This window comes from Furipterus horrens, unplaced genomic scaffold (genome assembly GCF_987537825.1).
Source record: "Furipterus horrens unplaced genomic scaffold, mFurHor1.1.pri manual_scaffold_1, whole genome shotgun sequence".
Classification (NCBI taxonomy): domain Eukaryota; kingdom Metazoa; phylum Chordata; class Mammalia; order Chiroptera; family Furipteridae; genus Furipterus; species Furipterus horrens.
Window position 1 is genome coordinate 161,585,247 of NW_028327171.1, and position 16,075 is coordinate 161,601,321.

Sequence of the window (16,075 nt, forward strand, 5' to 3'; positions counted from 1 at the left end):
CATGCCATCAGGAGCAAAATAAAGGGGCGGGGGAGGACATTGATGACAGGCTGAATCACGGTGAGGGTTGATTTTCTTCATGATGCTTAAAAAACCATAATGCAAGGGACTTTAGTACACAATTCCATACCATGCAATTTGTATAGGTAAAGGGTTAGACCAGTCTTCCCTAAAAGGCTTTCCTTCCCAAACATATTTTAAGGAAAATGTCGTTTATAGAAGTGAGAACTAACTTTGACACTTTATTCAGTTTCTCTTCCGAAGTTATCACTAAATTTAAAATAAGAAAACCAAGTTCTACGATAGTCTCTGGCCTTTAGCAAGAAATTTTAAGCTGAATAAACAAAAATGGCAGAACTTGCATACTTAATTCTATATACTATTTCTAATTGGACTGTTCTCTATTTTCTGGTATGGAATGAACACTGGCTCCATAAAAATACCTCAGTTGTGAGCTATATTGCTATAAGAATGAGATGCCAATATTTCTGAACTTTGGTTGCTTTCAGAGCCTCACGCAGAGACTAAAATACCCTCCTCAGCTTTTTACATTGTTTGAAGACATAATTTAAGGAGTTTGAGAACCATATAATTGTTGTGTAATTTCTTATGTGTCATTTGTTTTGCTAAGCTGAGACTATAAAATTATATATACGTCTTATCTTTAAGGAGCAAAACTGGTATGAAATATGGACATCAACAGGCAACCAGAAAGCAGTGTGATATGTGCTATGACAGGAGACTATGAAAACAACATGGAGGGTAAGTTGAAATGTTAGGGAAAATTTCCGAGATGACACCACTGAGCAGCATCTTGAAAGATAAGCAAATTCTAGGCATGTGGACAAGAAAGAGGAGAGAATGGAAATGGCTGATGCAAAGGTATAAAAGCAAAAAAAAGCCATGGTCAACCCTGAGGACCTCAGAAGTGGAAGGTACAGGTATGAAATGGTAGGAGGTGAGGCTGGGAGGTCAGTTAAAGACAAGTTAATGAAGTAAATTTGCAATCTACCAGTTATGTCCTGAATAGATTAAATGGAAATAATTGGATGATTTTAAGGAAAGATCATGATCATATTTATGGTTTAGAAAAATCAGTTTCCTCAGCACCATTAAAATTGATGGATACCAAAAAGTGAAGAGAGCAGTAAGAATGGAAAAGACTGTATCAAGAGAGTCCTGATGTGGTATCAAATAGGACTTGGTGAGAGAAAGGGAAAAAGAGGAGGCAGATGGGTAAAGTGATGACATTAACAAAGGCAGGGAGTAAAGGAAGAACAGATTTGGGGTGGGAATTAGGGATATAATTTTTTTTTTTAATTTTGGGCATGACAAGTTTGAGACACTAGTAGGACTTCCATGGTGAGTTCCCATAAGCAAAAAAGATACATGGGATGGAAAATCAGGGAGAAGCCCTATGCTAGGGATGAAAATTTGAGAGTCAGTGTCAGGGTATATTAGAATTCACCTCCATTATATTAGGAAGCTAGAAAAATAGCTACATTTAAGGGGTGGGAGGAAAAAGAAAAAAATGGAAAGACAAGGGGAAATAAGAAAAACAAACAAGAATCAAGTAAAAACAGATTGGCAGATAAAGTATCCATGTTAAGTGGACTTAGATTTTTACAATCTGCATCTTATCCTTCAGAGGTAATTGTTTGACAGCTGGTTCATCTTTAAAAATACATTTCACTAGACCTGGTCCAATACGTTTTAGTGCAAAACCAGAAATGAACTTCGGCAGAGAATTCAGTAGACTAAATGTAGTCATGCCCCCAAGATCCTAAGGCTTAGGATTCAGGTGCTTTCAGATTAACAGGGAAATAACCTGACCTAAGAGGATCCAGGAAGATAAAAATGAGCAAAAATGTTTTGATAAGTAAAATGTTATTCATGGCCCCCATCCTATGAAATACAACCTGATCTGCTTTCTCTAATCATGGCTTGACAATAGACAAATAGATCTAAATCAGCCTATGCTCACCCTCCTTTCTGTCCCTGGAAGAATCACTAAAAATTCCCTTCTAAAGTGCTGTTTAGTGATACTAGATTTCTTTCAGTAGCCAAAGGTAGGCTAGATTAAAAATTTGAAAAAGAATAAGATAGGTCTCTTTCGGATGTCTTAACACAATAGAGAATTTTAAGAAGTCCAGGGTAACCACAGAATAGAAGGAGATGGCATACCTAGATCCTTCTACAGTAGTGATGCTTTATCCAGAACATGTTATGTCAGAAATCATTTGTGGCTAGAGCAGGCAATTAGAAAGAAGGATAGATCAATGAGGCAGTTGGAATAGATCATTTTAGGAATAAATTATAAACTAGAGGAGTTCTTCACCAATAGGGCAATAATTCTACCATTGCATGTATATGTCTATCTAAGGGAGTCCCTCAATCAGTAGGTTAGTTTAGAACGTCTCAAGTGAGTGAGTCAGGGAAAGTTTGTGAAGGACACAGAATGTGCCTCCCTTATTCACGGTTGTTTCCCTGGCACTTACTACAATGTTGGTGACATAGTTGGCACCCAATAAATCTTTGTTGACTGGAAAAGAGAAGGAGGACCAAGATTTAATTTATTATTAAAAATAATAAAAACAAGAGTTAACTTTTGTTAAATGTTAAGTCCCTGATACTGTAACACTTGCTATATAAATTCTCACTTAGTCTCCCAACAGTCCTGTAAAGTTTATGTTATTCCCACTTCACTGACAAACAATGAAAGTCAAATAGACTAAGCGGCTTGGCCAAGGTCTTGTAGTTTAAGTGGAAGAGCAGCATTTCCCCAACCTCAGGTCTCATGTAAAATCCTGAAGTTTTAACTAAAATCTGAAATAAGGTTTTTAAGAGTTGAGAATTGATACCCTAAATGTCAGAAAATAAGGGGATTACCTAGGGAAAAAAGTACAAATACCCTCATATCACCTCATGTAAGGTTTTCAGGGCAAATAAATTTTTTAAAAAGCATGTTTTCAGAGCATGTTTTTGGATATAAAGATTGAGCATGAGGCTATAGATCTTGACAATGGAATATTAAGATACTGAGATATTTTAGTTGCAAAGTCTACGAACATGATTTCAGATTATTTCTGAAAAGAATAGTCTCCTTTTATCAATTGCTGGCCACTTGAAAATTCCAACCTTAATTCTCCAGGGATTTCACATGCCTTTTCTGTCCTTTGCTGCTAACACACAATATCAGGCTTCCATTAGTGAGAATTAGACTCATCATTAAGCATTAAAATCAATGGTCCTCAACTCTGGATATACATTAGTGGAAAGGTCTTTAAAAATGCAGTACCTTAGGCCCTACCTCTAGATTCTAGAGAGATTGATTTAATTGTTGTAGGGGTTGGACTTGGCCCTGCTTTTGTTATTGTAGGCTCTCCAGATAATTCTAAAGAACAGTCAGGTTTAAGAATCACAGAGTTAGGTCATAGATTTTGATCAAATCAAAACTAGCACCTGATAATGAGAGAAATGTATCCAACCCAAGGCAACCACACATTATTAATCCTTAATACTCCAAAAACAGGTTTTCAAATACATTCTTGATATAAATTAAGCAAATATTTTGACATGGAGGTAGAAGATAAAATCTAAAGCAAGAATGACCCAAAGTTTGCAGACAAGGCTCAGGAATTAATGCTCATATAAATGCGGCATGGAAGTTTTATTGCAAATTATGATGCTGTAAATCATTTTAAAAATATTTTGCTCCCAACACAAAGATAGAAAACATCACACTCTAAACAATTAAACAAATAATCCAAAAGACACACAATAAATTCATAAGCAAAACAAAACCAGGATTCTTAATTCCTATTTTGGGGATAATGCCACGTTCCTAGATCATGCTTCTTGACAAATTTGAAGACCTATGTGAAAAGAGTCAATAAAACAAAACAAGTCTCTCCTAGAATCAATTTTCAATTTGACTCAGAAGTTTGAGGCCTGACAAAAAAAATTAGCACAACAGCCAACTCAAATATAGTAAGTTATATTTGCACATTAGGAATGATTAGCACATGAAGGGTTTGTTCTCATATTTTAAAACCTTTAACCACACCAATCCAAAATGGCCATTTGCTAATTATAAAAGATCAAATACACAGAAAAAAAAGAAGGGAATACCATTAAATAGTCTTTTAAAACTAGGAAAATAATTAAAATTAAATTTTCTAAATTAGAAATCCTTATAAATGTCTAAGACCAGAAAAAAATTAAAATTCAGAGACCTTCTGGTCTTAGAAAATAGTACTCTATATATCCTACTATATTATGTAGATCTTTCAAAAAGGCATTAATATTAAATAAAAATGTCCACAAAATGATACTTTGAAATCGTAAAACAATATGAACTATTCTATGTCTATGAGACTGGGTTAAAAAAAAATGGATTATTCTTAGGGGTAAAATATGCTTTCATCTCAACAGAAAAAGACTGAAATCTCACAAATTAAAATAATCTAACTACAAAGCTGTGACTTCCAGTTACCTAGACAATAGCTTCACCACTTTTAACGTGACAATGAATCACCTGAAGATGTTGTTTCAATGCAGAGAGATGGAAAAAGTGTCAAGATAAAATCTATATTTATAGTCATGGTTGTCCCTCCAGGTGGAAAAGCACACATTGCAAGAATATTAGTTTAATTTAAAATTTTCAAATGAAGCAATCTTCTAAGGCAGTAAAAAGCAGAACACTTCATTATTGCATATGAAAGTAGCATTTAATAAAATAAGAGGATAAGGTTTTTTCCAGTTATTGTTTCTGTATTTATGACAATAAAGCATTACAGTTCCAGGCACTTCCAGCCGAGATAAAGGCCTAGACAGACACATTGCATCCCCTTCCACAGCTAAGAAGGAATAGAACTACCTCAAAACTAAAGACAACCAGAAGTTCCAGAAAATAAAGCTGCATGGAAGTCCAACAAACAAAGATATAAAGAAGAAATACTCACCCAGACAGGTGAAACAGATCCACCTAAGACACAGAGGCAAACACACACAGGAGTCTGTCAAGATGAGGAGACAGAGAAGTGTGGCCCAAAAGAGGGAACGGATCAAGGTTCCATTGGGGGAACTAAGTGATGAGGAGATAGCCAACCTAACAGATGTAAAGTTACAAACACTGGTGATAAAGATGCTCTCAGGCTTGACAGATATGCTCAAGTACAGCAAATGCATCAGGGAAGAAGTGAAGGCTATGCCAAATGAAATAAATGAAAATCCACACAAAACCAATGGTGAAGGGAAGGAAACCGGGGTTCAAATCAATGATTTGGAACATAAGAAAGAAAAAAACAGTCGACCAGTGCAGAATGAGGAAACAAGAATTGAAAAAAATGAGGAGAGGCTTAGGAACCTCTGGGACAACTTTAAATATGCCAACATCTGAATCATAGGGGTGTGTCAGAAGGAGAAGAGGAAGAGGAAGAAATTGAAAGCTTATGTGAAAAAATAATGAAGGAGCTCTGGCTGGTGTGGCTCAGTGGATTGAGTGCCGGCCTGTGAAACAAAAGGTCGCTGTTCAATTCCTAGTCAGGGCACATACCTGGGTTGCGGGCTGGGTACCCATTAGGGGGCTCATGAGAGGCAGTCACATATTGATGCATCTTTCCCTCTTTTTCTCCCTCCCTTCTTCTTTTTCTCTAAATAAATAAAATAAAATAAAATAAAAATAAAAATAATGAAGGAAAACCTCCCAAATTTGGCGAAAGAAATAGCCATACAAGTGCAGGAAGCACAGAGTCCCAAACAAGCTAGACCCAAAGAGGACCAAACCAAGACACATCATAATTAAAACACCAAAGGCTGGGGACTTCCGGCCAAGATGGAGGCTTAGACGGACACGCTAGGTCTCCCTCTACAACTAGAGAGGAATACAACTACTTCAAAACAAAGGATAACTAGAAATTCCAGAAAATAAAACTACACGGAAGCCCAACATATGAAGTTATAAACCAGCGGTGCCATTTGGGCAGGTAAGAGTTAAAGAGGGCAGCGCTGTTTGCGGTCGCACCTGGAGCGGCGGGGCGGCGAGGAATCCCGGCTGCGGTCAAGCCCCTGGCGGTGCGCGACCCCGGCGCTGGGGAGAGAGGCCACCGCATCGCCTTGAACAGTGAGGCCCAGGGGGGCGGGAGGACGGATCCCGGTCTCCTAGCTGAATAACTGTGTGAATCCATCTTGGACCCCCGCCCCCAAAGAAAGCACCACAGGGCTGCGAAATAGGTCGCAGACAGGCGCCGGTCGCTGAATTGTGACGCGTACACAGGCACTGCCCCTTACAGCCGGCCCAAGAAAACAAAACGCATCTGTCAAAATGAGGCAGACAACTATAGAAATCCCGGTGACACAGCTCACCAGGCAACAGATAGAGAACCTGACAGATGAACAGATAAGAAACCTGTCAGAGGCTCAGTTCTGGGCCATTGTTATCAGGTGGCTTACAGAATTCACAAAAGAGCAGGAAAAAGATAAGAAAGAAGCGAAAAACATTCATAACGAAAGGAACAAAACCACATACGAGACAGATGGTGAGGAAAAAAAATCAAGAGTTCATTTCAACAAACTGGAATATGGAGAAGGAACAAGCAGTCAACCAATGCAGAGAGAGGATATGGGAAGCAACAATGAGAGGATCAGAAACCTCTGGGACAGCTATAAAAGGCCCAACATAAGAATCATTGGTTTGCCAGAGAGCGAGGAAGATGAACTAGAACTTGAAAAATTGAGTGAAAATATAATAAAGGAGAACTTCCCAGACTTGGGGAAGGGAATAGACTTGCAGGTCTAGGAAGCAAGGAGAGTTCCCAAGAGACTGGACCCAGGGAGAACCACTCCAAGACACATTATAATCAAAATGTCAAAAATTAAAGATAAAGAGAGAATCTTAAAAGCAGCAAGAGAGAAGAAAAGAATTATGTACAAAGGGGTCCCAATTAGACTATCAGCTGACTTCTCAAGAGAGACCCTACAGGCAAGAAGGGACTGGCAAGAAATATTCAAAGTAATGAAAATCCAAAACCTACAACCACGAATACTCTATCCAGCGAAATTGTCATTCAGAATAGAAGGACAGAGAAAGTGTTTCCAGGACAAAATAAAACTGAAAGAGTTCATTAGATCCAAACCACTGTTATATGAGATGTTAAAGGGACTGGTTTAAAAAACAGAAGCTAGGGAGATGAAACAAAGGCAAACTAAACAGGCAACGAGAGTGGAAAAGGAACTGTGGGTACGGGAAGCATATTGGGGGGAGGTCAACAGGGAGGGGGAGTGGGGAGAGGGAGGGAGATGATATAGGAATTGGGGATCATGGTAGGAGGGAATGGAATAGACGGAGAGAGGTTGGGAGGAACTGTATGCACAACTAATGGACATAATCTAAAAGGGGGGGACAACTGGAGGGAGGAGGGCCACCGGGTGGAGGGGAGCAGAGGGAAGGGGAATTGGCACAAATGTAATATTTTAATCAATAAAACACATTAAATCTGAAAAAAAAAAAAAAACACCAAAGGCTGAAGATAAAGAGAGAATCTCAAAAGCAGCAAGAGAAGAGAATCGCCTACATAGGGGTTCCTACAAGACTGTCAGCTGATTTCTCAAAAGAAACTTTGCAGGCAAGAAGGGACTGGCAGGAAGTATTCAATGTGATGAAAAGCAAGACCTACAACCAAGACTACTCTATCCAGCAAAGCTATCATTTGGAATGGAAGGGCAGATAAAGTGCTTCCAAGACAAGGTAAAGCTAAAGTTCATCAACACCAAGCCCTTTTTATTTGAAATGTTAAAAGGACTTTTTAAGAAAAAGAAGGTCAAAACTATGAACATTAAAATGACAACAAACTTAAAACTATTAATAACAATCTAAAAAATAAAAAAAAAATCCAACTAAGCAAACCAGATTAGGAACATAATCATAGGTATGGGGATCATTTGGAGAGTTATCAGCTGGGAGGTGGAAGGGGGAGAAATGGGGAAATGGTGCAGGGACTAAGAAGCATAACTGGCTGGTACAAAATAGACAGGGGGAAGTTAAGAATAATATAGGAAAGGGTGAAGCCAAAGAACTTATATGCATGACCCATGGGCTGGGATTGCTGGAGGGAAGGGGGGTACTGGGCAGAGGGGAGCAAAGGGGGAAAAATTGGGACTACTGTAAGAATATAATCAATAAAATATACTTTTTAAAAGAAATTACAGCTCCAGGGATTTAAGGTCTGGTTCCAGTTGACTTAATTGGCAAAAAGCCTAACTGGTATATGAAACTTGCTTGATACTGAGTTAAAGTATGTTGTAAAGAGTTAAGGGTAACCACACAAAGCAAGAAATTACAAAATTATGTTCCCAAATCCTAGCATAGACTGTAGATTTTAAAAGTACACTTCTGTGCATTAATACTCATTGTATCTTCGCGACACATTCTCATCTGTGTTCACCAAGTGAATTAAAAAGAAAACAACAACAAACTGGCTTGGATAATAAACCCTTAAACGCTTAGGCAGAAATTTTATTAAGTGTCCCTGATTTGCTGGTGAAAATGTTAGGGAATGGAGAAGTGGCAGGAAGTGATTTCTGCTTGTATTTATTGGTGGAATCAAATTCCATGGTGGCTTGCTACTGTGGTTAGTTTTGGTTACATTTAAGTCCATGTTCATTCACATCCTTGCCAGCAATTCTTCTGAGCAGGAAGTGACTTGTGAATTTATGACAAGGGACAAACAATGATGCAAAACAAACTGCATTGAGACAGCTGCATGATATCTCTCACTTGGCAGCAGCAGATCTACCTCAAAGATCCCAGCTAAAAACCAAGTAGAGTTGCTCCAGGTGTCTGAGAAGTGCCACCAGTGGACAACTAACTGCACACAATTGTCATAAAGTAGGATGAATTTCTGAAAATAGGTTTTGGCAGGTTACAAGACAAAAAGCACAGTGACGGAGTTTGACCTCCGGCAATTGTGAGGCACAGGTTTTAATAAATAGAAAGCCATGGTCAGGCATACAACTTTTCAGCTATACCTGATCAGATAAACATCTTTGAAGGTGAAAGGTTGTGGACAGGATCTTGATTTGTAAGAAAGCAATTATGGAGTAACACTACCCACGGAAGGTAAGGAAGGAGGGGACTCACATACTCTCTCCGGCCACATCTGCACCTATAAATGAATTCCATATAATATATGAAATATATATTGATTATTTATGACACTAGAGAGTAGAGGAATTTTGAGGAGTGACTGGAGTGGTTGCACAGATTATCCACTTACCTGATATTTCCCCCAGGCAAAAGCACTCCATTTTAAAAGATTTGTCCATCCCACTAGTTTCATTGCAAACATAGGTGATGCCTTTTGGATTAGTAAGGAGACAGAAATTGCATGGTGATATGAACAAGAAAAGTTTAATTTATTCTTACTGAAGGATTAGAATAATGGAATTGGCTAGTGAGAGTTAAAGAGAAGCCTAAATACAAGAGTATTATATATAAGGGGCAACTGCTACCCCTAAGGCAAGATGAGGGTCCATGGGAGAGCTTTCCCCTCACCAGGCTGAGACCCAGAGATCTCCACAGAGAGGGCATGGTGCTGGTTCCTTGACAATGGAAAAGTCACTGAGGTGCCTCACTTTGTGAGACTAGTCAGAAATCTGCCTTCTGGAGTCTTAGAAGGAGTCATTCATGGGGAGGTATCAAATCCTAGAATTTGCTAGGTAGGTGCTGAGGAGAACTGTTGGCTATTGATGGAACCTGGAGCTGAGAAGCTGTCCTCTGCAGGAGCCTAAAGTACTTGCATGCACATCTTGGGCCGATGTAGCTCCATGCTGGAGCTGGGATAAAAGTTGGGCAGTCAGCTCCCTAGACACCTGGTCTTGTAGGGTCCCTAGTATGCACATGTGTGGAGCTAAAAAGAGAGTGTGGGGAGAGTGACCTGGGCTAGGGAATAGGTACATAATGTCTGTGGCTCCAGGGGCCACCACGGCCATTCAAATCAAGCTCTGGACAAAGTGCACAGGCAGGCAGGTGCCAACTCTTGAGAATGTAATTACCTAGCATTGGAGAAAACTGCAGGCCTGAGCAGTAGAGTAAAAGTATGCCAGCAAGAGCCTCACCAGTGAGCTACTCTGATACCAGGAAGAAAAGCTCCTTCTCACCCTCAGTGCCTCTGACTGACAAGGTTTAACATTGCACCAGCCAGCAAAGGAGGAATATTTATAGGGCCCAGCTCCATTATTACAAAGTAAGCGAATAAAACGAACTTGAAGTTGAGAAACAATAAACTGACGAGCAGCATAGTCCACCCTTGTGACTACTCAGCCTCCATATACACACTTTTCCACATACTTGAGCTCTGTACAAAAACAAACCAGTTCTGTATTCCGCCTAACAAGATCTACGCATCCTTCTTACAGTGAAGAGACCTCAAAATGAGGAGATGCAGAGGGCCATCAAGCCATTGTACCTATTACTGTGACTGTGTGAATTACCTCTCAAATTCTATAACAGTCCCACTTAATATTCTGTTAACTAAAGATTAAATTGTAAATTTAATCTCTAACACCTTCTATGTAATATATTTTTAAAAAGGGGAATGAGATAAGAAAATTTAGTATATAAAAATATACACACATATATATAAAAAGCAAAGGGAAAACATGCAAAGCTACTACAATCCTCATTTACTTAACTGGCCATGAGGCCATAATTGGTATCTACAGCTTCTTTCTTCCACTCCCCATTCTGTATCTACCCTGGCCTCAGGAATTCTGTGAATCCACAGATGATGGTGCTGGCAACAAGGGCAAACCCATATCCAGAATATTTACTTATTTTAATGAGGACAAATCTCTGCTTGCTCAATGATGTAAGAAGTCAAATGTAATCAACCTGCCCCAGTGCCTGGCTGGTGCCCCTAAGCACTCAATGTTGATTTCTGCAGATTAGGAACTCAGCAGTAGTGCTAGCCAGGTTAACTTTAGAAAGAGGAAGTCCATGTTGCTTAGCCTATGCATACATAGCCTCCATTCCTACCACCATGGCCACTGTTTATGGGCCCACTGAACAAGAACTGGAGTGGCTGGGGAGAGAGACTGGCTGACATCCACAGTGTGTCATGTTTTTCCACTTGATGAGTGAGAGCAATATATGTCTAACAGTGGGCATTCAGATGGGACAAATTTCTTCAAGCTCTCCCCTTTTGGAAAGGTCTACCTTCAAACCTCTTCCTTAAACATCCTTGTCCCTAATCTTCTACTCCTGTTCCTTCCAAGTTCCTGACTGCCCATGGACCATTACAGATCTGTAATTCTGGCTATCTCTCATTTCAGACATATTGTGCAGTCATGTCTACTGTTCAAAATTTTGCCTACTGGGAGATTTTTTTTTCTCCACTGTCTTACTCATGGTGGGGCTATAGTGCTGTAGCTTGGGTGGTGTGAGCATATCTATAAACTAGAATTGAGGTTTTTCTTCTTCTGTCAACTAAATTAAGGACATCCCCAAGAGACCAAAGGCATGGGTTGAAGGAGAGGGGGCCATACAATAGGGGTTGTTTTTAAAGGAGTCTTAGGCACTTGCTCATTCAACTTATACTGTACAGATTGGCCCAAGCTCTGTTCCTTACATACCATTTCCACTTGATGACAGATTGCTGCTATGCATGGCCAGCTTTGCGGCTAGTTAGGTCAGGCAACTTTCTATTAACAATGAACAGCCCAGTTTACATGGTAACCTTGTCACCCCATGATCATGCATTTAGTATGTACCTAGTAGCAAGCCAAAAGCTGTTATCAAAAAGTAAACAGTTATCTGAAGGAGTCATAGATTTATTTCAAAATTCCAGACATCTCTACTGTGATTCTGCTATTGGTTCTTGCCAGAGGTTTTATAAAGCATCCCTATATACTACAAACACCTGGAGAATCATTGGATCTCAGTTATAAAGTTAAGTGGTAGCACAGCATGCACAGTGTCCTGTACTTGCAGTCTCATGGGTTACTCTGTAGATAGGTTAAGGCAGCATACTAAGATGTGTGTACACTGCCTCTAAAATCCAAAAAGCCCTGCTGAGCAGTTACCACTGAATACCCAGAAACATTACTGATGTGCCCCTGATTTTTTGTGGTTCTCATTATACTTGACTATGACATCTGAAGTATTTGCTACTTTCTGCTCCTTAGATACAATCAGCATAATAATATCATCAATGTAGGGAACCAGTGTGATGTTTTGTGGGATGTTGTAAAGATTAAAACTTCTAAGACAGGAGAACTGCCTTAACCCTGAGGCAAGACTGTGAAGATATATTTTGGCCCTGCTATGTAAAAGCAAACCGCTTTTGGTGGTCCATGTAAATTGGTATGGAGAAAAAGCAACTAACCAAGTCAATAGCTGCAGAGTATATGCCAGGAGGAATCAAGTCAATAGCTGCACAGCATATGCCAGGGTCCATGTAGATTTGATCAAATAAAGGCACTACAGCTGAGCCTACTACATTTGAAATCAGCTGATGATTAAGTTTACAATAGTCCAAACACTAAGATCTGACTGCTGCACAGGTCAAATAAGAAAGTTAAATAGAGATGTGATAGATATTACAAGTCTTATTTCAAATTTTTGATGGTGGCATTTATCTCAACAATTGTGACAGGGACATGGTATTCTGATTTACTCAGAAGAGATGAGAAGTTCTAAGGTCTTCCACTTACCTCTCCTATCACAATGGTCCTCAATCCAAGATTTAGAGACACAATAGAAGGATCCAACTGAGCTGTAAAGTCAGACTTGAGCTAAGACTCCAACCTGACCACTATAACTTCCAATTTTGACTGGCCACAAAGGTATTTTGGGTCCCCAGGAAGTAGTACAAGGGATAGGAGTATTTCCTTTTCCCCTTAATAAATGGATAGAGTTTCCTTTGGGAAAGACTTGGAGGAAGATTTGCGATATATGCTTGATGCAATGGTGCAGCATTCTTCCTTAAGGAAGACAGGACTCCACTTCCAATAAAGGGTTCTGGCCCTGTGAACTGATAGGTTTGGCAACTGGATGACAGGCTGTGAACCTCAACTCCATCAACTAAAGTAAACATTTTTTGCTACCAGACCTAGAGTTTTCCTGTTATACATGCAAAGTGATACTGTAATACTGCCCATCTATTTCACTCATAAGTTACCACTAGAAGTCTGCCAAAGACATTTCCTTAGCTACCAAAACTATTTATGAACCAGTGTCTTTTGATTACATCTACGTCCCTGCTTTCCATTATTGTAATATGTACTTACTTTGTCCCTGGTGTTTAAGTGCTGCCACTTGGCTTCTGCTGCTATGGGATCCCATCATCTCCCTCGAAATCAAGGAGCCAATCTCCATGGCGTACAATGGAGGGAAACCACAGATTTTCTTTTTTTTGCACTGATGTAGGGGTTCCCCTCACCTTTTCTCTCAATATCTTAGTGAAGGGGGTGTCTACTGGTCTTTGTCATGGAATACAGTTGGAAGTTGGTTGTCAAATGTTTATAAAGGAATCCAAACACTCACAATTAGTAAGATAATTTTTGTCCACTCATTCTCCCTTTGGGGCTCCAGAAGATCAGGGGTAGGTGAGTGGGGAGGCAAGGGAGTAAGATTTCTTGATCAATAGCTCTCACTTTGCTTTCTCCTATCTACAGGTTTACCCACAACTCATTCATCCTCCACCTCTCAACTTCCATTGCCCTCTAGAAAAAGGTATTGGAAAATTTTTGTAAAAAAACAAATAGTAAATATTTTTTCTTTGTGTACCATATGGTCTTTATTGCAACTACTCAAGTCTATTTCCATGGTACAAAAGTAGCTATAGACAATACATAAATGAATGAGTGTGGCTGGTTCCAATAAAATTGTGTTTACAAAACCAGGCAGCCCAAGGGCTGTAGCTTGCCAACCCCCAGTCCAGAAATTTAAAGAGATTTCAACCTCAACATTTATATAGTTCCCTATACTTACCCCTTCTCTGTTAGCTGTGGCATCCCCAGATGTAAAAGAACAAAATTAATTCGCCACGAAAACTGTGCATAAAAGCAATGTCTGTTTTGAAGATTAGGCTATGTATGTGCCTAATTTGAAGCACACAATATCACTTCACTCATTCGTTACCATCTGAAATTCCTGCATTACCCACTCCTCATGGTTAAAGTATGAAAAGGTCCTTTTAATATATGTTTCAGTTGGAAATAAAATAATATCAGCCTAAATTTTCATTCTACTTTCAAAAGCTGACCTCAACTACAGCAATTCCTCAGGATCATACGTGGACAATTACCACACAGTGAGGTGCTTGAGACATGCTGACTGCCAAGCTCCACACACAAAAAGGGAGGGGTACCTAATTTTGTGGGATTTGTACTTAATTCTTTAGACAAAGGGGAGAGGCCTTGATGGAGTTTAAGCAGGGCGATGACCTAGTAAGAACTGAAATTTAGAAAGATTATTCTTGAAGCTGTGCTGAATATGGATTTTGGGGGTCGGGAATATAAGAGAGGTGGCTGGAGGCAGTTAGGAGACTATTAAAAATAATCCGGGGAATAGATGACTGGAAGGGGTGGGGAGGCTTGAGAAGAAATTTAGGAGGTAGAGTTAGCTGAACTCAGCAAATGAATCAATGGGAGGCTGGGAAGGTTGTTAAATTGTGAAATGTGTTTGAGACAGGATAATAAGAAGCTAGGAAAATTCCTTGGCAAATGAAATAGGAAAATTGAGACAGGTAGCTGAACCAACTGGCCAAGTAATTTACAGCCAAGCACAACTGGTCATCAGGGCGCAAGGCCCATGTGGGGGCAAAACTGGAAAAATAAGGACCAGGATTGTAATCTTCTGTCCCTGGCCTTTCTTTCCTGGCTATCACATCTAGGCCTCAGTTGTATTTCAGCTGCAGGCCCAGAAAAGCAGCAAAACCAGGTGGGTGACACCAGGACCAACTGCAATGACTAGAGACCCTGTGCCCTGTCACTGACCAGTCAGTGGGGACCATGACCCTGAAAGGGCACACCTGGAGAACTGATGAATATTCTACTATAAGAGACCTTCCCTAAGATTCCCACCTGCAAGAGGGAGAGAAAAGCCTCAAAACGAAGGACGCAGAGCTTACATGTGTTCCCTCTGGGGAGTAACCCTTGTGCCATTTCCTTCCCCCTTTCTTCCCTCATGTCTTTCCCCACAGGTTATGTGGCTCCTGAACTTTAAAGCAATCAGCAGCTAGCAGCTTGTCCCAGGGTTACCCCCTGAATCTGAACCTAAGGCCCCCTTTTCTATGACTTCCCAGTGAGCTATGGCAGCCCAACCTAGGCTCTCCTGTTGCTTCTTCTATGCTAAGCCCTTCCTTGTTTCATTGTTCCTATCTTTAATAAGTGGATTCTCATAGCCACATAGACTCAGGTTGGGAAATCTTTCCTACATCAAGTCAAGAACCCAAACACTACAGCTGGCCCTGACAGACCCATTCAGGGCCAGGACCCTGTCTGGTAACATGTTAGGGATGGGTTCTTGACCTGTTGAAAAAGACAGGCTAATGGACTGCCCCCTGTTCTGGATTATTTGTAGAGGTAGTCCTAGAGCTACAATAATGGGAAAAAGGTCAAGAACACTAAAGGAAGTAATGATAGAGTGCAAAGGGTATAGAAAGGAGACTGAAGTAACAATAGAAACAAATGTTATCCAGTTGGGAAAAATGGGCCCTATCTGAAAAAAAAAAAGTCATGATCAAAAAGCTCAAATGAAACAATAATTCACATTAGAAACCTTCTCTGCACTATTAATTGTCCTCCAGAAGGGTCCACTTTGCCATGAGGTATTTACTATTGCGTGTTCTTTTACCCTCTTATCCTTATCCCATTTGACTAGGAATTATCAGTGTGCAAGGTCTCAATTCCCCATGAATGTGTCAGGTGTGAAAATAACTTCCAGAGACTTATCCCACAGATATGCTAGTACACAAATAAAATGACAACCTGTAAGCTTGCATATTAAACATTGTTTTAATATCAAAAGGTTGAAACAACCTTATGATAGTCATATTGTGGAACAGTATGCTAA

General features: G+C 39.9%; 1 protein-coding gene across 3 annotated transcripts in view; it reads right to left on the reverse strand.

Annotated features, from left to right (window-relative positions):
• Positions 1-16,075, reverse strand: part of GALNT3 (polypeptide N-acetylgalactosaminyltransferase 3) — a 71,598-nt gene that overhangs the window by 34,538 nt on the left and 20,985 nt on the right. The window contains exon 1 of one of the 3 annotated variants that reach the window (XM_090280422.1): positions 5,558-5,611. The exons of the other annotated variants lie outside the window; for them this stretch is intronic. The gene's annotated coding sequence lies outside the window, so the exon portion shown is untranslated. Of the gene's footprint in view, positions 1-5,557; positions 5,612-16,075 lie in introns of those variants that run through there. 3 annotated transcript variants of the gene reach the window in all.